We start from the raw sequence: 26181 nt of genomic DNA on the forward strand, positions 1-26181 counted from the left end.
TTGGGCCTAGGGCTGGGCACTTCGCTCTTCAGCAAGTCCACCCTGCAAAGTCACATGAGAGGGAAGACAAGTCACGTTCCCCCTAGCGTGTTACTTCTCTTAGACAGTTGAAAAGTTTGCAGGGTTGGTGTCTTGGATATCCACATCTGTTCCTCCCTCTCTCTTTCTCTCCCTAGTGAGGATGTCAGTCTGAACTAAATGGTGATAAAGAGCAATGTTATTATTGACCAATGAATGACGGTAAAAGAAAGTGGTCGGTTGTAATAATACTTGAGCTGAATATGCCACCCACCCTCTCCGGATTTTGTAGATATTTTAAAAATGAATTATCTTGAAATGATAACACATGCGTTCTTTGTTGTAAGGTTGGATGTGTTATGTGTTACTGCTCCCAGCAAGTCAAAAGTAGTGTTGATTACTTTATTACTCACACGAAAGCAGGCTGTAGCCTGGTTGGAGGGCTGGGCTTCGTGACTCAGCAGAGGACCCCATGAACCACCAGCTCTTCTGTGATCACAGCCTGGAGTCGCTGCTCCTAAACACTGGGCATACATCTCAGCTGTGACTTCACTCAACTATTCCTGCAGATAAGTTCTAGCAAGTTACTCGACATTTTCATCCAGGCAAATGTGAAATTAGCTGAACAAACTGGACCCCACACAAGCCTGTCTGCTTCAGCAGGGGGCAAGGTCAGAAATATGTGTCCAAACCGGGGAGATTTCCATTTTATGAGAAGCAGAGGGCCTCAGAAGTGGGCACATTTTCACCCAATTTACCACCAGGGGAGGGGTCCTCTCACCGGCTCCAGTGAAAGGGAAGGGGACCCACAGCTCACCCCCCCCCACTCCACTGAAGCAGGTCCAGCTCACCTGGGCTAGCCGTGGGACTGGCTTATTCTCATCAGGTGCTCTCTCCTCTGACATAAAGAAATATCTCATGTAAATTGAAATCTTACTGTAACTGGTAGACAATAGGATTTTAAAAGGTCTGCGAATAGGATCAACATCTTGTTATAATGTTATGTTCCGATTCAAACAATTTTTAGTTCTTGTGACGATTCCTCGTGAAATATCTATTTTATATGGTACAAGCCCCAACTGAGCTTAAAACAAAACAAAACAAAAAAACAAAAAACAGAAACAAACAAACAAAAAACACCAACAGCTTGACATTACTCAAACAGTACTTTCTTATTAGCCAACAAGAACAATTAGGAAATGTTTCAAATAACTTTAATCTCTGTGCTTGAATACACATTGTTCATGTTCCTATGTCAGCAAGTACAGGCTGCCTTTTTGAGCAGATTTCCATATGCTAATTTACCTATTTCCCTTCCCGAAAGACTACAGTTTCCTGACTGTTAATTCCAGCTGACAGGGAATGGTTTTGCTTTTCATTCTCTGCAAAATAATGTATTGTTGCAAAGTGATTTATAATAAATGGTGTGTAGGAAAGAGCTGCAATGCTGATTGTTTCTGACAACCAAAAATGCATTATTAATGAAATAATATTAGCAGCATCCAGGACGCAAGCTGATTCTGTAGTTTACTTTCTGTTCCGGAGCTGGAGCCTCACTTTCTGTTGAGAGCTTCTCGGAGATGGGTGACCGCTGCTGAGAGGAGCGCGGAGGGACGTGCGTGCCCCGTGGAGACAGGTGCGTGTGCAGCGCAGATAAGGAGTCATCGCTTTGGCCTGAAATTGTGCCTAGCACTGTACTGTTTTAACATTATTTTTCAGCTTTACTGAACTCAGTAAACCTTGATTATCTTGAATCAGAGCTCCCTCAAACCACACGGTCTATACCTAATAAAGATGATTCTTGAAAGAAATAACCTCATTCTAGGATCATGAATGGAAGCAATATGAACAGTCAAGACGCAAATGCACTGCATTCCACCAGCTCCAAATTACAGTGAGCGCAAAAATGGAAGGACCCAAAATCTGAAGTAGAACTTTGCATTATGTCAATTTGTGTGATGGAATCGGGGGAGATCAGTAATTTATTCCCATAAAATTCATAGCTTCCCAATGCGAATTCAGTCACGTAAAGCTCCGGAAAAATTTTCTGATTGGGCCTGGTGGTAAACTACTCCACATTTCAAGCTTACTAATTAGACAGAATATAATATTTTATTTCATCTATTCACTCCAATTTCTGCTACTTAATTCACTGAAATATTTGTGCTTCTAGTCGAATTATAGATGCTTCTTATAAGGGACTGGCCTCCATTGTCATTGGGCTCTGTATTAATTGTGGTATGAACTTTATTGAATTTACTGAGTGCTTTGCTGGATAGTCTCCAAACACTAACAGGCAAATGAAATTAAATAGAAAGGGTCAGCTATATTTAAGAGCATCGTGTAAGTGCTTTAGGGACTGGGTATAATTAAAGAGGCCGTAAACCAAAATGCCAAGTACAAATGTCACTCTCACCTGAGCGTGCCCATCAGACGGGGGATTCGAGCAGAATTCAGCACGGAACAGGGTGTCTGTAGCCAAAATGCAAGGGTGTTTAATGGAAGATGGGCTTTCAGATGGGATGGAACAGGTGCTTGGAGAACCCTGAGCTGCACGGGAAGGCTGTGTGGTGAGTTGGGCTCTTCCCGCACGAGCTAAACCCCCCAGAGGAACACAGGAGTGCCCTGCATGCCCTTGTCCGACAGATGTGCCTCGTTCAGCTGGTGTCCGTTGTGAGACTGCAGACACGAACTCTTTGAGATATGTCCTGTTTCATCATCTAGACAACCGCTGGAAAGCAGAAATCTTCACCTTGCTCATCTCGGTCTCAACCGCTAACAAACGCCTGGAACATAGTGACTTCTGCAACATTAGTGAATGGGTAAATGAGCAAAGAAATAGCTAAAAAGCCACAAGAAAAAAACAACATTTTTACAAAATGGAAACTACTTTGGCAACGTAAACATTACCCCCATATTCCTGTCTGTGCCTTTGCTCTCCTCAGAGCAGGGTGCACCTGTTGACTTTTGTAGGGCACGTCCATGAGCACCATGGAGACCGGTTCAGACACCACACACTGAGGAAAGTAGGCCGGGATCTTTCTCTGAGACACAGCCTAGATGTCCTAACCACAGCTCGGAGGACACACGCCCACGACTCAGCCCCAGTGCACCTCACGGCCGCACACACCTGACCCTTTGCTGGCCACGGTCACTGGGCCAGGAGAAGGCCACTGCCCCTCTGACCTCAGAGTTCTTAGGATCGTGGGAGCTCTGAGCACTCCACCACACAACCCGACTCTGAGTCCCCTGGATCAGGTGGGGGGAGAAACAGGAAGGGTGAGCATCTCTGAAGGATGGGACCGGACTGCACTCGGTGAGCATGGCACACAGCTGGCGTGTGCTAGAGGAAAGCCGATGTAGACACCGAGAAGCAGGAGAGGATCAGAGTTCTTGAGCTGAGCAGGTTTCTCGAACACAGCAATTGTCCCCCCACAGGGGGAGTTTTAGAAAACATCATTGCCAAGGTCCCAACCTCGACCAATCGAGTAGAATCTCTACAGGGAAGGCCCTGGTGTCATCAGCAAGATGGTGAAACTTCCTCCTCACATAGGACTGGAATCCTCTTGCTTTTTTTTTTTTCAAAAATATTTATAAAATATGCATAAACTTCATAGATTATACACGCTATTATATATGTGTATAAGTATTCTATACATTATTTTAAATGTTGGAGCAGAACAGTTTTTGAAAATTCTTAATTCTAGTGGGCCTGAGGCTTCATTCATTTGCTTTGAAAGCAGCTGGGCAGAAGGTTAACACAGAGGGATCAGCATGAGCAAAATAGGAAGGACCCTCCAGACTCGCTCAGGGTGCTGTCATGGGTCAGGGTGGGTGAGTGGGGAATATAATCTCTCGTCAATATGACCCTTTCTTTGGAAAAATCAATCCACCAAATGCATTTCCATGTGCTCGTGAAATTTACTATGGATTTTGCAGAGAACATTCAAGCCAACTCGGAAAATGCAAGGAGACTGAAGTAGAAGGTTCATCTGCTAACATGGTCTGGAAAGCAGCCTTGCAGCTGGTGAAGATCACAGGACACCAGGGGCATTTTGTAACAATCCTATTTGGGCGCCCTCTTTCCACTGGGCTTGCTGCTGAGTGGGGGGCAGTCCCAGATGACCCAGCAAGCAGCAGCCTTGAGTCCCTCCCTCCTGGCTGGGGAGAGACAGCGACGGAGGGGCCAGCCCCACTCCCATGGGCGGGTGGCTCTAAAAAGTGGCCCAAGGTGCAGGCCACACAGGAGGGGCCCACTGGCTCCTGAGGCTGCCTGGAGTTCTTGAGCTGAGCAGGTTTCTCGAACACAGCAATTGTCCCCCCACAGGGGGAGTTTTAGAAAACATCATTGCCAAGGTCCCAACCTCGACCAATCGAGTAGAATCTCTACAGGGAAGGCCCTGGTGTCTATGATTTGAAAAGCCCTCTAGGTAGTCCTGCTGCCCAGCAGGGAGGAGAATGAGCCCTACGTGGACTACAGGGAAGGCAGCCCAGGCGGAAGGCTGCCCGGAGCTAAGGAGGGGCTGGAAGAAGCCCCCACGGCCCACACAAGGAGCTGCCTTGCTCGGCATGCCTGGGGTGGACACTTGTCAGTGCAGACGCCCCTGAGTGATGAAGCTGAGTCTGAGAGAACCAAGCCAGGAAAGAGGGTCCCAGGCACCCTGCACGGCCCTGCTGGGTCACGTGGTCATACAGAGGTGCGGTGTGGGGTGTCCGTGGGAGGACACTGGCTCGGGGGCCGATGGGGGCTGTCCAGACAAGGAACACATGTGCGAGCAGGGAGAGATTCTGCACGGAACTCGAAAGGTTCAGTCTCTTACTGGTTAAGGTAACAGAGGAACAATTAGGGTAAGTGGTTTTCTGGTGGTCACCAAAAATGTGCAAGCGCAACAAGAATGTCTAGAATAATATGTTGGTGATATGCCTCATTTACATATATGTAAATATTTAATGTATTGCCATTAATATATAATATACATCATGTATTATTATACATAGCATAATATACATAATACACATATGATATATTTACATTAATATACAGTTACATACCTAATTTACATATATAACTGATTAACAATCGTACAAGCAGGTTCTCCTGGAAGATAGTGGGTCACTACATGAAATATTGTTGCCTGCTAGTATAATCATCTTAGTAAAGAACAAGGCCAGATCTTATGTGAAGAACGTCACATGCACCCCTATCAAATACTTGGAAGCAAAACCCCACTGTCTTCACGACAAAGGAGGAGGGAGGCTAAAGGGCAGTAATCCTCCATCTGAATGGAGGCCACGCTAAATGTCGTGGCCTCTAGTTCCGGAGTTGGCAAGATCTCCCCTGAGAAACTCCAGCAGCTTCTAGTTCTCTAAGGAGACGAGCCGACCCAATCTTCATGCTCCTGGAAGTCCAGCCTCACATCTGCACATAATCCAAACTGTATAACCCTAAAAAAAGGACCCAACCCTAAGGCCAGCTTGGCCCAGGGACTTCATGAGCCTGAAGATTACAGGGTTGAAGTGTGGTGACATGGTTCTGCGTGAAGCCAGGACTCCCTCATCAAGGTCACGATGAGATCATGCAGACGCATGCTGGCCACGTGACGCTCAAAGCCCACGCTCCTCTTGGTTGTGTAGGACACACGACATTCTTGTACCTACTTTGCACGTTTGACAACGTTCTCGCAGACATTAAAATCGATACTAGGCAACTGTTTAAAAGCACATTGTAAAATTGCAAGAAAATGTGTCTTCTACTGTTGACTCACTCGTCTTCTCTGGATGACGGTCTCATGCCATTTCCTGGGAAGTATAAACGATTTAAACATTAGTGAACGTAGTCCATGCAGCCCAGAGTTAGTCCTGTTAAGAGCACAGTCTCACGATGCCCCCATTTAACATGGATGCAGCCAGGTGGCTCCGGAGCTGAATGCATCCCACAGCCCAGGTTTCCGTGAGGCAACTCACGCCATGCACTCTCCAGTGAAAAGAACCCCTCTTCTTCTGCTCCTCTAAAGCATCCTGTTTTCCATTAATAGATGTTCATATATTCATAGAACATTCTAAAAAAATAGACAAGATGTTTAGTCAAGGCTTAGGGAAAAGCTCTTGTACTTTTTGCCTTATACCCTTTGTATTTAAACTTTCACCAACAGCCTTTATTTCCCCCCCAAAAAATAAAAACCAGACAGTATTCCAGCTTTGCTCCTGGCTTTGGGGGTCTCACCTCCCCAGTCCACCTGGTAAACGTGGGCCAAGACACCCAGTTTGTACCCAAGACCATCATCCTCCCTGCCTCGTCCCTGAATTTCCACGTGGCCCGGGGCCTATTCCTCTTCTCGACCCTTCAGTGAACCAGGAGGTGCCACGTGACTTGAAGTCATTTGACAAATGAACTACAACCCAATGTTATGTGCTATTCAAACAGCAAAAGCCAGAGAGGGCACTTGGCTGGACTTCACTCTCTGGTGCTGTCACGCCCAATAGATCTCAGCCATCTTATTAAAACATGGGACCGTCGTCCTGATTTACTCGAGGCAGGCCTGTGGGGCCCGCCACTGGCGGGACAGGAGGTCCTGTGCAGCTGGAGAAAATTTGGGGGGCAGCTCCGGCGAAGGCGGATGTGGTGCGGAGAGGCAGAGACGCCACCCTGCATCCCAGGGAGACCATGCTGGAAACACATCATTAGTCCCCGCTACTCAGAAGACCGGCCCTTCCTTGAGTATCTTTACGTGCTGCTCGCGGATACTCTCTCTGATGTGGTATAAATAATAAATACGTGTGACCATGGTTAGTGGAATGCCATTTTTTACTTTCATTCCCCTGAAATGGGAACTGCTTTTGAATTATGTTATCATTTATTACAAGGCCCATTGGCGTGCAAGCTCCCTTTCTTCTCCTAGCTCCAAACGCGTGCGTACTTAGCAGAGATAGGGCAGAACGTTTTAATCATGCACTTTAAGAACTTCGCGCCGCATGCACGCACACCAGTGGACGCACGCTTCTGGAGAATGCCTGGTGATCACGGTTTCGGGAATGGGAATGAGTGAACGCCGCCAAATCAAACAGGGTTTGCCGCTGACCTGTTTGGAGGGGAGCAGAATTACTGAGCGGCCCCAGACTCCATCAACGGGTTAATAATTTTACGTGCTATTCTTTTCTGAAAAGGCTTATTTAAATGTTTATCAGTTGTGCAAAGTGGATCCGCACCGGCGATTCGCTAGGGATGGTTCATCATTGCCTATGCATGGGAGCGTTGTAGGAAGATTAAAATAACATTGAGTATATTCTGTAAATGAAGGAGAGAACTAACAGAAGCCTCTGGAGTCCATTATAAATTTTAATAATACATCAAGGTAATGTAACCGAATAACTGATCTCTAAGGGAAGAAACACAACATTTGGCTAATATTACAATTTAAATTATGAAAACAAAAAGAGCTTTTAGTTAATCTTGTCTTTCTGCTTTTATTCTTCAGGCTCTTTTTTATTTTCCCTGAATCCAAAACACCATGTAAACAAATAAAAGTACGGGAGAAAATAAACAGTTTGGCATCTCAGTAGATTAATTAATGCGCTTCAGCCTTGGCACCAGTAGGCGAAAATTATGTGCATAAATAATATCACTAATTAAAAAGATGCAGATTAACATGCAAATAATGTTAATGAGGATCTGCCATTCCAGAGTGGATTCGCATAACATCAACAATTTAATGGGTTGGAAGGCTTGTGTTTGCATTACATTAATAAATTTCAAAGACCTTGCATAAAAAAGTTCTGTCAGAGCCTCTGTTTCCCACTTGTGAGTTATAAATTCTGTGGGCAGTAGCAAGCGCCTGTCGGCAGATGCCAAAGTCATTATCCGAAAGACTGTTGAGAGGGTGCCACGTGCCAGTGTGACCAGCTGTTGGGAACTGGGCAGTAGGCATTATTCCGTGCCAATTATTCATATTATTTGGGCAGTCTTGATATTTATTTAAACTGATTAATATTTTGTGCTCTGCATCTTGATCTGAAGGGAAATCATTTTAAACAAGCAAAGTAAAAAAAACAAAACAAAACAAAACAAAACCCTTATCAGCCTTTGATGTGTCCTGGAAGTTGAATGCATAATGAAATTGATTAAGCAGACATAATTCCGAACCACAGACAAAAACAACGTAAAGTGTCTTTAATGGTGTCATATAATGTTGAAATAAAGTATCACGGCATTAAATTCCGAGTGTATCGTAATACATCGGGCTGTGTTCGAAAATGACAAGGCTCGCCTGTTACAAAATGCTGCCGGCTCGCTCCTGGCTGCATGCGGGGTGATGCTTCTGTGGGTGCAGCTTTAAGATGAGAAGCAAAGACTGAAGGAGGGTACAGTGAACTCCTTCCTAACACACCACATTACCTTCATCAGTCTCCCCTGGGCGCTCCTTATCCCCGGTACGGGGCTGGGGTCTCCCAGGTCAATGCTGAAGCATCATGGCGAGCAGGAACGGTGCTTACGGCAGCCAGCCACCCGGGTCAGCCACACGCCCACCTTCTGCCAATGAGCTGTCCACGCTCACACTCTGCAGAGGGTGGGAAAACGTCCTTTCCCTGGAAGCTGGCTGTGAGCATTCCGGGATGCTATCTACACGGGCCAGAATCAGTGTGGTCAGATCAGGGGGCAACCAGCAACCTTGAGCCCAGGTGAAGCCCCACCCCAAGAGGAGGTGGGACGAGAAGCCGGCTGGGGACGCTCTGAGCGCCGCTCCCACACAGAGCAGAGCAGTTCTTCTCTGCAAAAGGCCAAAGAAAGAAACTGGTCTTTGCACCCACCTCGACTTGACCCGCCACGCCCCTAATCCCCCTGTTTCACACCTCCGGTTCCTGGAGCAGGATCCCGGCACCCCCCTCTTCAGAGCCTGTGATCTAGGACAGCTCTCGGACAGGTCTGCCCGCTGACCTTCTGAAGGATCTCAGCAGATAAACCAGGAGGTACCAGGGTCCCCAGCTCTGCGGCTGCCCGCCCGGCCCAGGCTGTGCAGTCTGGAAGGTGTGGAGGGTTGGCAGACCTGGGGGGAGGCTCCTCAGGACTTACAGATTGCATGTTTTCAGTCTGCTACCTTCAGAGAGAAACCAAACTAGAGTTTTAGGGCTTTGAATACAGTGTCACATGGCAGCTCCCTCAGATCGCGGGTCCCGCGCCCATTCTGCCGCGTGTGGACGATAGAAGGGCCCTGCACCCTGGAATCTTGGCACTTAGAGGACAGGTGAGCAGTGGAGGGGTCACGCTAGGCAGAGGCGTGTTCAGACATTTAGAGTCTCCTCCAGAAGGAAGTGGTGATCACATCTCGGCCACGCCATGCGCTGCCGCCTTGTAACTTTTCCGCAGTAGGACCTCACTGGAAGGTGAGCGTGGCAGGGGCAGCAAATGCAGCCTAGTTACCTTTGCTTCTATCGCATCAAACAGATGCCAGGCTCTCAGCCTGTGTTCCAGGAAGCTGGTGAGTGGGGAAGGAGGGAGGCTGGACATCGTACCCCATAAGCCGGTCAATCGCGGTAAGCCATTGCCTTCCCAAATGTCTATGGAGTATGTGCCGTGTGCTGGGCACATCACAGAGCCTCTTCCATGTGTTGTCTCATTGACTCTCCCCACGGCCTGGGGGCTAGAACACACATTCCTGCCAGGACTCACTCAAAGACTCTCTGACCCTGAAAATCCTGCTCTTTCCTCCGAGCCACGCACCTGCCGTGGTGCGGCATTTGGTGTTGAAGGCAGGTAGGGTTAAGAGTCAAAGGAGACAATACCATGCCTGACAATTCTAGTCAAAGGTTTCCATCGTGATCACCTAACCGAGCCATAGACTCAGCTGTCCCCTAAACTTGCTTGTTCTAAGGAGGATGTTCATTTGTCTTCCATCCCCGGGATTACCAACATTTCGAACGTTGAGAAAACCATGGGTTTTTTATCACTGGTCTCCAGATTGGCGACAATGGACATACACATACACACTGAAAAACAACCATGAGGTATAAGTTTCTAAATACCAAATGACACACTGCCAGAAGGGCCACTGAGAGTATATTCGCCCATGCTGTCTTCCAGTCTGATGGTGGTGGTTTGGGTCTTGCCTTCGCACTTGGCCAAGCTGTAAAGATGATGGATGAAGGATGGCTATTGTGAAGATGAACAGTGCGGTCTCAAGTTGTGCACCTAGCCACACACTCAGGCAGGTCTCGCCGGCATTCTGCCAGCATCTGGAGAGATGGTGGGAAGCATGTGATTCTCCCTGGCGTTTTCCAGGAGCATCTGCTTGGCATGGGGAGGCGGAGGAGGGGAGACTATAGAGAGGGGGCCGGGGCGGGAGGGAATCCGACAGGGAGAATGGAGAAAGCATCCCAGGACCACCTCACCCAGCCCAGGTCATGGTGCGATGCGTATTTGTGAAATGAATAAATACCCCAGGATCTCATACCACGTGCATGCTAAGGAGAGGAAGATGAGGCTGTGAGCCCTAGAGCGCTGGCCCCCTGGCACTGTCTGCCCGCCTTCCCCAAGCCACACGTCACAGGGGGCTGCCCTTGGAGTTCACGCAGACAGGTGCAGAGGAATCAGTCAGCAGATGCTCACATTCTCCGGCCCCGTCTGGGCTGTTCCTTCCAGGCACCCGCTGTCCTTCCTGGGTCACCACTGAAAGTCCTGCGCGAGCACAGCACTGGGACAACTGGGTCCCTCAGCAGAGTCCTGCACAGAGCCGCCACCATGCTTACACGCTGCCTGGAGCAGAGCTCCCTGTAAGTGGGGATGCAGCGCCCCAGGCGAGCCTGATGTGCTTGGGGCCCATCGAACAGGTGATCCTGGCTCTGGAACTGGCTGCCCGGCTCAGATTTTTCTCCAGAAGTTCGGGAGCTCATCATGCCTTTGGACTTGGTGTATAGAATGCTTTCCCTTCTCCTTGCTAACCGTATGTGTTCTGAAATATGAGTGTCTCATTTTTTTTTTTATTTTTGAAGATTTTTTATTTATTTATTTGACAGAGAGAGAGAGAACACAGGCAGGGGGAGCAGCAGATGGAGAAGGAGAAGCAAGTTCTCCGCTGAGCAAGGAGACCAACTCAGGACTCGATCCCAGGACCCTGGGATCATGACCTGAGCCAAAGGCAGACACTTAACCGACTGAGCCACCCAGGTGCCCTGAGTGTCTCGTTTTAATCCAGAAAACCCAGCCACCTGCAAAAACACTCAAAAGTGACCAAGGACTGAGAGATGCGGGCAGTGGGCAGCTGTAAGCAAGAAGAGGTAAAGGGAATTTCCTCCCGGCTTCAGCAAGAGCCCTGCCCTGGGCCAAGCAGCTTGGCACACTCTCACCTTGGCCATCCTGGGGATTGGAGGAATGAGTCCCCAGTCCAAGGCCATTAAACTATGTGCCATTTTGCTGAAACTATTTTCTATTCTTCTAAAAATAAGGACCAAAAAAAAAAAAAAGTCAAAATATAAATTTTCTGTTCTGAATTTTGTCTGTTTGTAATTGTTGCAGGCATGCTTCTTTGCCTGCAGTGGAAGAAACAAAGTTGAAAATTATTTGCTGGACGTGAACATGGACTTCAGTGTAATGAAGGACCGAAATTTCCCTTAAAAATTTAAATTATCTCAATTGGCCATCAACGCGTCCCAACGTCGTTGGATAATTGTCTCAACACTTCACTTCCCTAACCACCTCCCAGTAGGGCTTAATGGGGCTGGCGTTCCACAAAACCAAGCACCCTCACGTCTCCCGCGCCAGGCCACGCTGCTGGGCATGGGCCCCGCGTCCCCGCGCTCCCGGGCATCACCCACAGGGGGAGCCGCCGAGAAGTTGCTGCCCAGGCCCTCCGCCACCGCAAGGCTGGGCCTTCACCAGCAAAGAGAACGCCTTTCCAGGGCTCCCTGGGGTCTGCTTTCTGGGGGCCCAACGAGGCCGGGAAGACCAGCACTTGGAAGCCACCCAGCTCAGAGAAGACAATCTAGACACAAGGGTGCTCAGCGGCTCCCTTTCTCTGGGCCCTCTTAGCTCCGCTCGTCTGTTTGGCTGCCTCCTGCTATTGCTCTGAAGAGTGTCAATGCGGGGGCTCCCAGCAGCACAGTTACCGTCAGAGGAGATGGCCCCGAGTCCGAGTGTCACACTTGCCCTTGCAGCGTTAACAGCTCTGGGGGGGCTGACCGAGTAGGCGCCCTGCATTAGCAACGCCCTGTCCCAAGCGGGTCAGGACTTCCTACAGTCATTGAGGACACATGGGTGCTGGACGCGGGGTTGGCCGATTTCAGGGAAGGCACCTGCGAGGGCCCCGAGCACCGAGGGACAGAGTCATGGTGCGGGACGGCGGGTACTGGAAGGGGCATCTGGAAGCCGCCGCGGGGGCTCAGACCCAGCGCGGCGAGATGCTGTGCCTTCATCTCAAGCGTTTCTCGAGGCAGCATGTTTGGGGGGCGCTGAGAGCCAGGAGGCACGCAGGACAGGAGGGGGAGAGCGGGTATGGGCTATGAGTGTCCCCGAACAGGGACACAGGGTGCTGGCCCGCGTGGACCCCAAGCTGTGCGCCTGGGTGCAAATCTCCACGGAGGCAGCCTTTCCCACTGGAACTCCCTGGCCCCAGCTCCAGCCGACGGGCTCTCCTCAGAGTCAAAGGCTCCGGGAGGCCTTGGAGTGGCCGGACGTGAGGCTTGTGTCCTGGGGGCACAGAGCCCTCCCGAGCTCTCCAGGGCACCCATGCCTGGGGTCCTGGGCCGCGACCATTGCTAGCCCTTCCGTTCAGGCCCACAGCTGCGTGTCGGGCACAGAGGGCACCGAGGGGAGGAAGAAACAAGGATCACTGTCCACGGACCTAGTCTGGGGCCGGTGTTCCGCTCAGAGACAGATCATTCTGTTTAGGGAGCCATGTCTTCCAAGGGAACCCTGCAAAGACGCTCACCCTGGCGCCCCAGGAAGGTCTGCCAGAGTCACAGACACCTCGAGACAAGTCTGCAGCGTGTCACCCAGGTGTGTGCGGGGAGGGCTTTCCAGGTCAGTGAGCAGCACTGTCTGGCAGAGAGGCGAAGAGTCTGCCTTTACCCCATGGGCAGTGACGTGGGGAGCTGGGACATGGGGACGGGGACAGGGGATGTGAGGGGGCCTTGGGGGCTCCACTGAGGACTTCAGAGTGCCTCCCAAAGTCAGGTTTCCATGGAAATATATGTCCGGTGAGGGTGGTGCAGGGCGCTGGGTGGGGATGGAGAGCCCAGCGGGGCAGGAGGTCAAAGGGCAGTGTGGCTGGTGGAGGGGCACAGCCTCCAGCCTGCCTCCCGGCCCCTCCCGGCTCCCCCTGCGGTCTCTGTGTGCACCCGGGGCTCGGCCTCTCCGTGGTCTTTCCCCCACCTCAGGGAGTCTGTGCAGAGATGAACCAGGCTAACACCACTCGAGGGTTGGGCACGCTACCTGGTGCTATATGCCTATTAAATTCCGGGAAGGGAGATGAGTGCCGGAGTTGTGACGTTATTTCTGTCCTTTATTAGCCTGCGCAGAGTTTGAGGGGAAGGTCCACGCCCTTTCATGCCTGCCCCACGTCCCCGCTCGGGGAGGATTGCTGTGGGGCGGCCCGTGTCGGGGGGAGGGTGATGTGCAGACGGTGCCACGGGCGGGCCCACCTTTGGCGACACCCCCTTGAGGTGGGGCCGGCCTCCCTTCCCCACACTGACCAGCTGACCAGCCTGGAAGGTGCCCCTGGGGTCGCGCAGGAGGGGGCACATTCCCCAGCCCATGGGCGATTCTGGGGAAGCCGGCTGCAGACCCGCGCCTGGTGGCTGAGGCCCAGTGTCTCAGTCAGGAAGCAGATGCGGCGGGACGCCCCTGGCCCTGCTCAGATCCTCTTGCTCGGCATCCAGATTCCACCCCCTTGGGAGCAGCGACTCTGGAACGCCGTGTGGTCTCTTCTCCTGGAAGAGCTTCTAAGAGGTGAGCTGGCTGGGCTTCTTCTACCCGTCACAGACCCCATGGCTGCCTGAGGCCGTGGCTGTGAGCCGGTGACTGGCCTGGGGGTGACCCCAGCCCGAGAGGCCTCACGACCTCATATGAGCTCCTCGGTCTGTGAAACCAGCGTTGGTCCGCTCACTGTCAAGTTCAGTCTGGCCCCGCCCTCTCGGTCCCCCAGGGCCACGTGACGGGGACTGTGGTTCAGCGGCTGCCCCTTCTGGCTGGCACACCCGCGCCGTCCGGGAAGCAAGCTCCGTCTTTCTCCAACAGCGTCCCATTGGGGACCCTGCCCGTAGCTGTGCCTGAGCAGGGGGACAGGTGCTGGGGCGTCCACGGTGGAGACAGGGGCTCAATCTACCGGCTCTCTGTGGCCCTGCTCCTGCCAGTACCAGCTGAGTCCCTCTCACCGTCCGGCGGCTCCTGCTGGGCCCACCACGTTTCGGAGTCATTGGTCTGACCACACGGCTCACAGGCGGTTCTGGCCACACGGTCCCTTGATGTCAGGTCCGCCTCTCTGCCGGGCCCCCGCAGCATCCGTGGTAGGAGGCGGGCTCGGGTGCGGGAGCTGGGGTCTACGTGGCTCTAGCGTGAAGTGGCACACGGGGGCATCTCCCCGTGGAGAGGCCTGTCCCGCCACAGGCTCTGCCACCCCATGCGGCCCACGCTGCCGAGGCCACCTGCACCCAGCACGTTCTGGTCCTACACTGGTCCCACTCAGAGCTGACGGCCCCCGGGACACTTGGTCCACAGGTCGGAAAACTTCCCAGGAGCGGAATGCCCTGCCTCCAGAACGTGAAGACCCTCACCTTCTCCACGTGTCCTTCTCCATGAGGAGACAGCCACGTGCAATGGCTGTTCCTTTACTGGGAAGGGGAGCCCCCACCCCAGACCGCCGGCCTCAAAGCTGTCCCTAACGGGGCAGACTCCCTCTGCGTCGGGTTGTCCGCCATCCTCTGAAGCGTGTTGTCTCACCCAAGCCTCCGGCCCCTGTGCCTCCCTATGCTCACCTGTTGAGTGCCGCGATGTCGCTGGCAGCGTGGACCGCCCATGGGTGCTACAGAGGGACCGGACGGTCACCCCAGAGGGCGAGGGTTGGCGCAGCCCTGGGCAGAGCCAGGACCGTGCCCTGGTGCCTGTCCCACGGCTCGCAAACTGATGCTGCTCCTGTTCTTGGGTGGAGACAGAAACCCACGCGCTTGCCCGATGAGCAGTCACGTTCCTCATGCCGAATCCAGGGTCCTCTGTTCCAGCCAAGAGGCCACATTTTGTGCCGTCACGGTGACCAGCCTTCTACCTGGTGGAGTTTGCCGTGTCCTCTGGGATTTGCTGCTTTGGGGCAGCCAGACTGTGAACTAAGCAGGGACATGTTAGGACCGCGACGCCCGCACACTTTGGTCCTAGTCTCTGGCCTCCGCCCGCCACCCCGTCTGCAGCACTGTTTGTGTTGGCTGCCCGGGCGGAGCAGGGCGCTCCCTCGGCCTTCCGTCTGGGATAGCCCCCGGGATGCAGGTCAAGGAGCCGTGCGGGGTCTGCTGGCTACAGGGAATGTGCACTCAGGGCCAGGGGGTCTGTCACCGGGGGGCCAGCGACACAAGGCTCACTGTGAGCTGACCCTGACCTGGACTGCGTGTTAGTAACAGGGAGCCCTGTCTCCACTGTCATAAGCCACGCTGATGTGCTAGGTCCCTGGTTATCCGTGCCAAGCCCTGTGAGAAAGAGTCCTCAAAATGCTTGGGATGTCCCCTCTCCTGGGGTGCACTTACCCAAGGAGAGCTCTGTAGATTCCCCTCGGGAAGGCCTCCGGGGATCCTGGCCATAGCACGGCAGGCTGTCCTCATGGGGACACAGCCTCATCTCTAGTCAGCGTGGTCTTGTCCTAAAATAACTTCGGGTCCAGAACCTGAGCCAGGGACTCTGACTTGGATTGGGGTAGCTGGCCCCAGCCCTCAGACTATTGCACCTTGCTTTCCTGTGTATGGAGTGAGCGCAGGGCCTGTTGCCTCCCGGCAGCCTGGCCCGGGCACTCAGGGCTCTCTCAACCGTCCACCCAGCTTTCTGCAGGCTCTCCCCCAGCCTCCCTGGCCTTCTGTTCAGCCCACCCACCATGCGCTGACAGGTAAGCACCACCCCCGGCTCCTCCCTGCTACGTAGCAGCATCTCCGGAAAGCAGCCTAGTATAGGGCAGACAGCCACCCCTGCCTCGTCCTGGGGGAACAGGGTGCCCTGGCAGCTTTTCTGACCGTGTGTAGCGTGTCTGCTCTAATGTGCCCATTCTCTGAGCCTCCTCAACCCCCTGCACCATCTGCCCTGGAGACTGTCGTCTCTGCTCCACTTAGTATGGGCCATTGCCTTTCCCAAGCCCTCCGTAGCCCATATGGCAGCATATTAGCAAGGTCTCCCAGGGGTCTTTGCTGGGGTGTTCAATCCCACTTTGTGGGACAAGGCCCCTGTTTGGATAAAATCTCCTTTATCCAGGTTTGTATTTATGTCCCTGACCCAGCCCCCTTGAGAGCCAGCCCCATGTTCAGGCCAGTGCATGTTGGTGGGTCTGGCAGCTCCCTGTGGAGGGGTCCTTCCCCCTCCTAGCAGGCTCAGCTCTTCCCCGAGCAGCTTAAAGGGGGAGGACGCCTATAGGTGGGTGTACCTGTGATCGTGTGTGTGCGTGCTCACACGTGTGTGTGAATTGCTGAGAAGCCTCTGCATCATCTTTCATCAAGGTGAGGCCCAGAGGGTCCAGAAGATGTGAGAAGCTGAGGATTTCAAGTGCATTGACCCAAAGGTCCCCACCTGAGCCTCGTGTCCCATTCCTTACTGACGAGAATGGGTCTGACCTTGTCCAGCAGGCTTGCTGGAGTTCAATGTCCATCCTGTCCTAGACTGTTATTCTTCTAGGTCCTAGAGATGAACTTCCCTCTTCTGCATGTGGCCCACTGTCATGGATGGTTCTGCCCAGCATCTTCTGCATGTAGCCAGGGAGCCCCTTCCTGCTCACAGTTTGCCTCGGGGTAGTGACCAGCCAGCTCCAGCCCTTGCTGGCTTTCTTGGGCCTCCAACACCTCGGGCTTTGATGGCTTCCAACACCTGGCATCCACCTCCCTCTGAGTGGTGCCAAAGCTGGTCTGGGCAGGCCACTTCATCCTCCTCCCCAGCTCGGTCTTCATGAGGACAGTGAGCACGGAGACTCGGACACATCACACTGGACTGTAGGGAGGATGCATAAATCACAAAGGGCAGATGAAGACAAGAAGAAGTCCCACTAACAGTCATAGAGGTGAGTGTCCAAGGCGAGCCCTTCAGCGATGGCCGGGCGCTGATGACGTCCTTTATCCCATCACACTGAGAGCTGGTCTGGATCTCACCTTCTCCAGGCCTTGGTTAAAGATTGCCAAACTTTCTCATGGGCTTCTTTGAGGTGCTGGAACAATCTCTTTTCTATTTATGAGCTCACTTTATTTTTGTTTTAAATAACGCATTTTCTTAATCTACGTTCCATTTGGAATAAACAAGGGAATACCTTTGGCTAAAACAGGTGATGGTCCATGCTGGTTGGTTTTGAATTATGTGAAATTAATGTGTTTGGGGTGTTTGTGAATAGCACTTAGCAGAGCTTTCCCCACCCCAGCCCAGATGAGGAGGCTGCCTTCCTGAGCCCCTTGGGCCATCTGCGCATTGTCCACCACTGGCCATTTGGGGGGTGGTCTTGAGTCTGATACCAAGTCTGCTCTCCCTCTTTTTAAACACCAGTGTCCTTCTCGCCCTGACCTTGCTGAGTAGAATGGCCTTTCCATGGAGAGATGACAAAACACCCCCCTCCCCAGTTGGCAGCCACTTCAGCAAAACTGCACTAGATGGTCCTGAGGTCTTGCATTATTAGCGTTTTGGTGTCACAGGATACGATAATGTAAACATCCTAGCCCAGAGCTCTGTGGGATTTAATACATGTGCTGCCTGGGGTCCTGGATCAGTAGACTTATAGGTTTTATATGCCATCTGAACCTAATAAAATATAGGAAGGGGTCAGGGGTCCCTGAACCTCCACAAGATCCTGGTCAAGAACCCCTGCCCAGCTGAAGGTTCACAGATGCACGTGAGGAGCCGCGAGCTGCTGGCCCAGGAATGGTCACAGTGAGGGGTGCTCTTCGTGCCACAAAACAAGAGCCCAAACAAGGAGGAGACCCCATGACTCACTGAGGAGCTGCCCTGTGCAGCACCATTCCCAAGCCAGGGTGCAGATGGGAACAGGACCAGAGAAGCCCTGCCCTCTGATTTGCACTTCAGTGCAGTCCAGATGGAGGAAGTCTCTGGAACCAGTGCCCCTGCAACCAGCCAGGGAGGCAGGTGGTCGTCTTCCTAGTTATCACCCTGTGCACCTGCTAAGGCCAGAGTCTGAAAGGAGGGGTTTCTGCTCCTGCGTGAGATCACGGGGCAGGTATGGTGGGACAGCAACATCTCAGACGGTCCTCCCAGGCCAGGTTGGTGGCCCTGGCAGGCACACCCCACTCTCCCTCTGTGTCGCTCTGTCCCTCTGCTCTCATATCCAGCTGTCCTTCCTTCCCCTGCTGTTCTACCTCACGGTGATGGCCATGCAAAGTGCATTTCCCAGTGCTGTCCTGCTGGGTTTTGGTTGATGCGACACACTTTGGGGCGCAGGAGGGGACAGTCCAGGAATTTCCTGCAGGGGTTCCATCTCCCCTGTGGTCCGAGTGCATCTCCGGCTTCCCACGAAGGCTGCGCCTTTATGGGTGGCCTCCCCCATTGGGTCCTGACACAAATCCCTCCCGTGTCCCTCTGCAGCCCCAGCTCACAGCTCCTGGGCTCTGGTCACCCTTCCCCACCCAGGCTGGTGGTGCGTGCAGTTGGTCCTCTCCAGCAGACCAGCTTCCTGCATCTGCAGCCCTTTCTGGAACCAGCCCCACATTCGAGAGCCTTGCGGTGCAGCAGAACTGTGATCTGTCCCTCCGAGCAGTCACTGTGGAAGCCCTTACCTGGGCGAGCGTGCCTGAATCTCACAGTGAGGTCTGGTTTGCCCACGGACTGGGGTGCTGGCTTTTCTCTTCCTCTTGGTGAATTTGTAGGGTTGGTTTTCTAGAACCTTCTTCACTCTTAAGGTTCTTTTTACTTGGAAAACAAACAAACGCCCAGGTAGGCGGCCACTGAAAGCTTGTGACAGCCGTCACTGCAGTCCATGGCCTGACCCAGTCCCTGGGCACTCAGAAAGCCCAAGGTGAGAAACGGCCTCGGATCCTAACATTGGCTTCACCTGAAGGCAAGCTGACTTTCTCTTCCTGTGCAGACTGTGGGGTTGCATCCGAGACCAAGAGTGGGCGCGAGCATTTATCAACTTCTGGATCTGTGAACTGTGTCTCCAAGAGTCCAGGGATGCCCCATCGTAGGTGCATGCCTTGGAGAACTGTGCTTTGGCCACTGTCACAGAAAGATGCCCCCAAACCCGCTCAGATTTGGCGTGACATGAGGGGGGGCACAGAGCCATGTGCCACCAAAGACACTTCCCGATCACTTCTCCAGGATCATCAGAAAAGGCCGGCGTGGGGAAGAGGTGGGGGTGCGCTCCAGCCTCCGTGCACTCTGGTATTCGGGAGGCAGGTGCTCCACGGCGAGAGCGCAGAGAGGATGCGGTCTTGGTGAGCCCATTAGGACAGGAAAACCAAGGACCACTTTTAATGTGTTCACCCTTGTTTTTCTGAGAACTTTTGTTTAAATGATACCTTATTTGCTTGAGGGACTCAGTAAACAAAGCTACCCTTCTGTCACCTCTGTTTCCCAAAGTTGCTTACATCTTTGGATGCTCACGAAATGCAGCCAGAGGCTGTGGAGGCCTCCGGGGTCCTGCAGTGACCCAGGGCCCTAGGCCTGCACAGAAGTTCTGCATCCACCAGCACCACGATGTGGAGACGCAGGGAAGGCGGTGTCCCGGAGACCGGAAGAGGGCAGCGCCCCAGGCACCCGGCCCATCTCCATGCTGCTCCCCATGTCCAGCCTGGGACTCTGCTTTCTAATGCTTCCACCATCTTTCCTGTCTCCTCCACGCCCACGGGCACTCACATCACACCTGTGCTCACACCGCACCTGCCCACAGGCATGCACATACACCCACACTCACGTGTTCTCACACACACACCTACACGCACACACCTACACCCAAATGCACATATGCATACGCCTATGCCTACATATGCATCCACACACACACACACACACACACGGCAAATCTCATCACTGTTCATCTTTGAGGAATTTCTGCCATTCTCATTAGGCCAGAGAGCATTGCTTAGGCAGCTTCTGCTGGAACTTGGCTAGAAGACCCATGGGTGAGGGGTTATTCAGCCTCTCTCTCCACCTTGCTCAGGACTGGGTCTCTACTTGGCTCTTACAAGTGATGTTCCTATTGTAGAAGGGAAACAGAAAAGAGCTCAGAGAATCAGGGGCCCCAGGACCTGTGACAATTTTGTGGCTGAGCAGCTTCAAGCAGATTTGGGGGACACTGCTTCTGTTCCTACCCAAATTTCTACAAGACACAGTGGAAAAAGCTTACTGCTTTCACTGCCCCTTTGTTGGTGTTGGGGAAGAACTGTCCCCAGGACGCACATGTCGAAAGGAGCTCAAAGGTCAAGGAGGGGATTGTTGCACGGTGGGGGGAGCTCACCCTCCTTCCTGACTCCTGAGTGTGCCTGTCATAGCAACGTGCACAAACTGACGTCCTTGCCCGGACCAGCCACCTCACAGTGCTCCCTACATCCGGAGAGAGGGGAGGATGGACGGAGAGAGCTTCAGCACAACTCAGCTGTGTCCCTGCCTCCCATCATCTGACGGCTGGGGTCACCAGAGCCAGCCCCTTCCAGGCAGGATACCACCGCCAGCAAGAACCAACATCACCCAGGAGCTCAACACTAAAAGTGTCAGAAAGGAACACTGAGACTTCGTCACCAGAGCCATAACACCGTGACCGGGGCGTTCCCAACGTGGGGCCCTGACCAGCAGCATCAGTCACCCGGGACTTAATAAGAATGCAGATTCCCTAGCCCCACCCCAGACCTACTGCAGCAGGAACTGGGGACTGGATGGACCAAGCCTGCCTGCAATCTGTGCTCATCCAGTCTTCCAGCTGAGTCATCTGCAGGTGCAGGCGTAAGACCCTGACCTCGCCCTCCTCCCTCGGGCTGCCATTTCTCTCTCCCTCTGAACAGACCTCCACCTGCATCTTCGGGACCTGAGCACTCGCAACCCACAGCATTTGTCTTACTCTCTTTGCCTGAGAGGTGCTTGTGTGTCTGCCTCATTTTCCCTCCTCGGATGCAAGGCTCTGAGGCCGAAACAGCATCTTCGTTCTCCTCTGCCCAGGACTATGTACGCATTTGTGTTCAGGGCTGTCTACACATTAGATGGAATGAAAAAGGAAGTTCAGAAATCCAAGAGGACAGGTGTGTGCTTTGAGTCTGAGCACACTTTGGTGAAACCATCTTTATAGATGGAAAAGATATCTGAGTGTCGTACCTAAGGTCACAGAAAAAGAAGGGGGAGAAGCCAGTTTCTTCGTAGTGTTCCTGCTTAAAAAAACTCAAGGGAAGCTAAAGAAAAGTGAAGACCTGTTGGCTCTCTTCAGCTGGCCCCACTCAGTGGGCACACATTCTTGCCTGGTTCAACCTGGGCCACTCGGAAAGGGAGTTTATTTAAAATGGTCAAGTGGGGTCATGTGATAGAATTCAATGTGTGACACGTCAGAGGTATCACTCCGTGATGTCAAGGAGTGCAGTCTGGGAAGTGACGTTGCTGCGCAGACAGGTGTGGGTCTGACTGTGAGACCTCCGTGCAGGACGTCCGTCTGGAGGCCCCACCAGACCCCCAGTCCTGTCTTCCCTGCCCCCTCACTGAGGACTCAGTGCTGGGAGCACCGCAGGGCTGATACAGTCGGTGGCCACTGGCAGGTCCAGAAGCATCCACATACAGCCGGTGGTCCTCACGAAAGAATCGCAAAGCAACAGGACCCCGGGAGGCTTCCGTGGAGGCTCTGCAGCCGAGGCAGGACCTTCTCTGCTTTTGCTCAGATTGCAAAACCAATTTGCACCCTCCACCTGCCCAGGATAAGACACTGTCTCCAAATCTTCTGTTAAGAAAAACTTTGTATCATGCAGGACACCTTTCTATAGCCCGTGCAGAATTTGAAGCTTCGGTCATGAAGCTCTCCCAAGAACAACGACTCCGCACAAGTGACCGCAAAGACCTTTCAGCTCTCCAACAAAGAATATAAGCAGGAGAAAAGAACTGCTCGGGGGAGCACTCTTCAGGCAAACACAAGATGTTAATATTAACATTTAAAATCAAAGTAAACACTGAAAGTATTCTGAAAGTAAAATTTGCCACGCAAAAACAAAGACAGCCTGAAAATCAGGAATCCTGATGTTTAAACCTCACTTTTGCAGTGACTAGCTTGTGACTCCGAGCAAGCCAAGCTGGTCATGATGCATAAATTTAAAAATAAGTAAAATGCACTTATTCACTAATTTATATTCTGTAAATGACGTAAATATTTGGAAAAGTTTTCATGATATTTGTCTTTTTCCTTCTCATTTCAATTTTTATAAAATAATATTCCACTCTCATCATCTGTCCAATTTATTCTAGACTAATGACCAAAGATCACTTGAAAAATGGATACCACAATCTGAAACACGACATTAGCTTTCCTTCTTCCTAAATAAAGATCAGGTGTATTTTGATCAAACTGAGCTACACACAACACTTTATGTAAAATTCAATTTCAGCGCTTGTCACTTCGAACTGGAATTTTCGGCGAGGATTTCCCGAACGTCCGAAGTTGGGTGCCCACCGTTTAGCAGGTGCATGCTGGTGGTCATAGTGGGCTGTGCTCCTCGGGGGCCCTTAGCCATGTGTCTCTGAGCCAACATGCAAGCTCGGGGACCGGCAGGGTCTGGCTGGCTGCCCCTCCCCTTCTGCATGGATTGTAGCGACTTCAAAGGTGAGGTCTGGGCTCAAATCTGTGCCGTTGGGTGTACGTGACCATATGCTGAAGCCTTGCTCACCGTTCTCCCGACATCAAAGGAACCCCTGGTGGCTTCTGAGAGAGACCCCAGCCCCCTCGAGGCTTTTGGTGGCCCACCTTCTCTCCAGGTGTGTGATGAAGTGGCCGGTTCCAACTGGGGCTTTCGCTCAGGGGCTCACCTCTCCCCCAGCACGGGGACAGGGAAGCCATCGACTTGCGTCTCTGGACCATCAAGCCTGAGAAGGAGCACGTGGAAAGGAAGCCAGAGAGAGACACAACGACGTCTTCATACACATTCTTCCCTGCCCCCAGAGAAGCAGACGTCCCGGCATCTTGTTGAGTACGAGGCAGGGGACATGCAGACAATTGTCCTACGTGCAAACACAAAGCATGAGAGCGGCTGGCCCTTGAGAGCAAATTCCAAAAGTGCGAAGCTGAATTTCAGTGGCTCTGTGCTTGACTGGGGAGGAAGTAAGGAGGACGCTGAGTGCTCGCCTCCATCACCTGGCCGAAGTTCTCACCTGTCAACCCTTCCCTTCTGTGGGTCTGCAGGGGAACCGAACTCCAGCTTTGCTGATGCCACACCCGGGTCCTCTCTGGTGCAGCCCCCCTCCAATAGGACAGGTCAAGCAAACCCCTTGTGTTGTATGGTGGCAGGTCTGAGATGCTGACCCTGGGTTGAGTACAATGCTTCTGGAATTTTCACTGTTCCTGGGCTGCCAGGTTGCTGCTGAGGAATAGGAGGGACTGGGCGTTTGCAAGGACCCCATGCGCAGGGCTGCCCGGAGGACGTGCTGGGGAGGGGATGGGCTTGATCAGACAGAGCTTTTGTGGAAGAGCCTCAGGCGTCCATCCATGGCGCTGCCTCTTCGCTCCGTCTGGGTGCTCTGAGTAATGGGAGGAGACAGCGGCTGAAGGGACTACTTGCAGAGCGGGGACACTGGGAGGCACTGACTCAGAGGTGACAGAGGGGGCAGGCTGGGGGAGGCTGACGGCATCTCCCCATGGCAGGAAGAGCAGGAGGGCTGTGGGTCTTACAGGAGACTGTACCCTTGGCAGGGGCCTGGGGCTTCATGAAGGAGTGGGCCCCCATGCCTTTCCTGGTGGCAGGGACATCAAGGGGGACATGAGCATAGGCAGGGTGAGGACCGTTTGTGAGTGTGAGACATTGTGGGGTGGCCATGGGCATTCAGGGAGGGCCTTACAGAAAGCGAGAGTCCAGGTGGTGCCAGGAATGAGAGGCAGGACACGTGGCCCCCGTCCTTCCTGTGCCATTTGGAACCTGGCTGAGAAGGCCTCGGGACACCAGGTGGCCACTCTGTTCCTGTGTCTCTCGGGTCTCCTGTGCTCTGCGTGCTCGGCCTTTGGCTCTGGGCTCCTGAAAGGGCAGCAAGCCAAGGCAAGTGACCCCCTGGCCCAGGAGGTGACCCCCAGCCAAGGAGATGGCCCCTGGAGCATCAGGCTGGGCTCCAACCAGGTGGTAAGTCGGATGGAGGTGGACGTGGCTTTGCTGGTGAGTCCCCAGATCTGTCGTCCCTGTCGTGAGAGAAGGAGAGAGGACATGGGGCAAGGAGCAGGCAGGGCCCTGGCAGGCAGTCACCTGAGATCCAGCTCGAGTCCACATGGACCCTGAGAGAGCCTTAAGCTCCAGTCCTTGTGCAGCACGGGGAGGTGTCTCAGGCCTTCACTTGCGTGGCTGCTCCCTGGCGGGCGGCATCGGCCCCTGCGCGAGGGGGGCTCAGGGAGAGGGGCCCTGCCCGGAGGGATTTGAGGCTGAGAGTCCTCCCCGATGAACGCACTTTCTGCTCCTTTCCTCCGTCCTGCCCCACAAGCCAACATGCTGGGAGTTTATTTTTAAGAATCTCCTTTAAAAAATTACCTGGGGCTAAAAATAATGAACTTAAAATTCGCTCCCAGTATTCTGTAGTGTATCCCAAAAACCTCGGCAGTGGACTCTGGGTGGCGGTCCACCTGGGATTCATTTTAGCATAGAACACATTCCAGGGCATTTGCCCTTCGAACTAGAAACTTAATAACGTTCTTGAGTGAAGAGCAAGCTCAGGTATTGGTTACAATGTCCTCAAACCTTGTTTCCCCTCCTTCTCCACAGGCCCCCCCGGCTGGTCTCAGAACCACACCTGCTAGAGAGTTAGGGGCAGAGGGTGGGGGAGAGCTTCGGGGACACTCAGCCCACACGGCGCTTGGCCCAGGTCGCACGCGGGCTGGGAGATGCGGCCACCGGGAGCACAGTGACCTCTTCAGTCAGACGCCGCGGCAGCTGGTCAAGAACTTACGTGGGGATTTGTTCAGCACTCTAAAGAGTCCTGGGGATTGAGCAGACAGCAACATGACGTGAAGATGATGGATGATGGGCCATAAGTCTCATTTCAGCCATACCAAGAAAACATCATGCCTGTGCGTTATGTTAATCCGCTGGGTGGACGGGAATGAGCCGATGTGGTGCATTCCGGGATATTCCGCACACGTCCCCAGAAGCAGGGTGATGTGCACACAGGACTTGGGAAACAGACACTGGATGCCCAGGGGATGGACCCCAAGGCACAGAATCTCTGAAAATGAGAGGTGGGAGGACCACTTTGTGGAAGGCAAGAACCAGAAAAGGAAATAATCATGGTTTTTCCTTTCTTTTTCAAGTAATACTTGTCAAAGCAAGCTAGTTGATGGTCCTTCTTAACATGAACATATAATAGGGGGCACCTGGGTGGCTCAGTTGGTTAAGCGACTGCCTTCAGCTCAGGTCATGATCCCAGGGTCCTGGGATCGACTCCCACGTCAGGTTCCCCCTGCTTTGTGGGGAGCCTGCCTCTCCCTCTGCCTCTGCCTGCCACTCCCCCTGCTTGTGCTCTCTCTCTGTCAAATAAATAAATAAAATCTTTTAAAAAAATGAACATATAATATGCAATAGGGTGTGAAGAATAATCTGCTAAATCATAGCTCAATATCATTCTCAGTGGAAAACAGAGATTTAAAAGGTATACAAAAAGAATAAACTTGACGGGACAGCTCAGACTTGTAAGATTGCAAAATTGTGAAAAGTGTTTTCAGAGTGTCCTGGTGTTTGTTGTAGTTGCTGTCCGTTCGTTCACGAATGAAGCCCGGGATCGTGCTGGGGACAAGCATACAATGATGAGCACGCGGGTCACGCTCCGTCTCTGCCGTCATGAGCCCC

This window comes from Mirounga angustirostris, unplaced genomic scaffold (genome assembly GCF_029215605.1).
Source record: "Mirounga angustirostris isolate CCGP_5_RB_7025 unplaced genomic scaffold, mMirAng1.0.hap1 SCAF_7, whole genome shotgun sequence".
NCBI lineage: Eukaryota > Metazoa > Chordata > Mammalia > Carnivora > Phocidae > Mirounga > Mirounga angustirostris.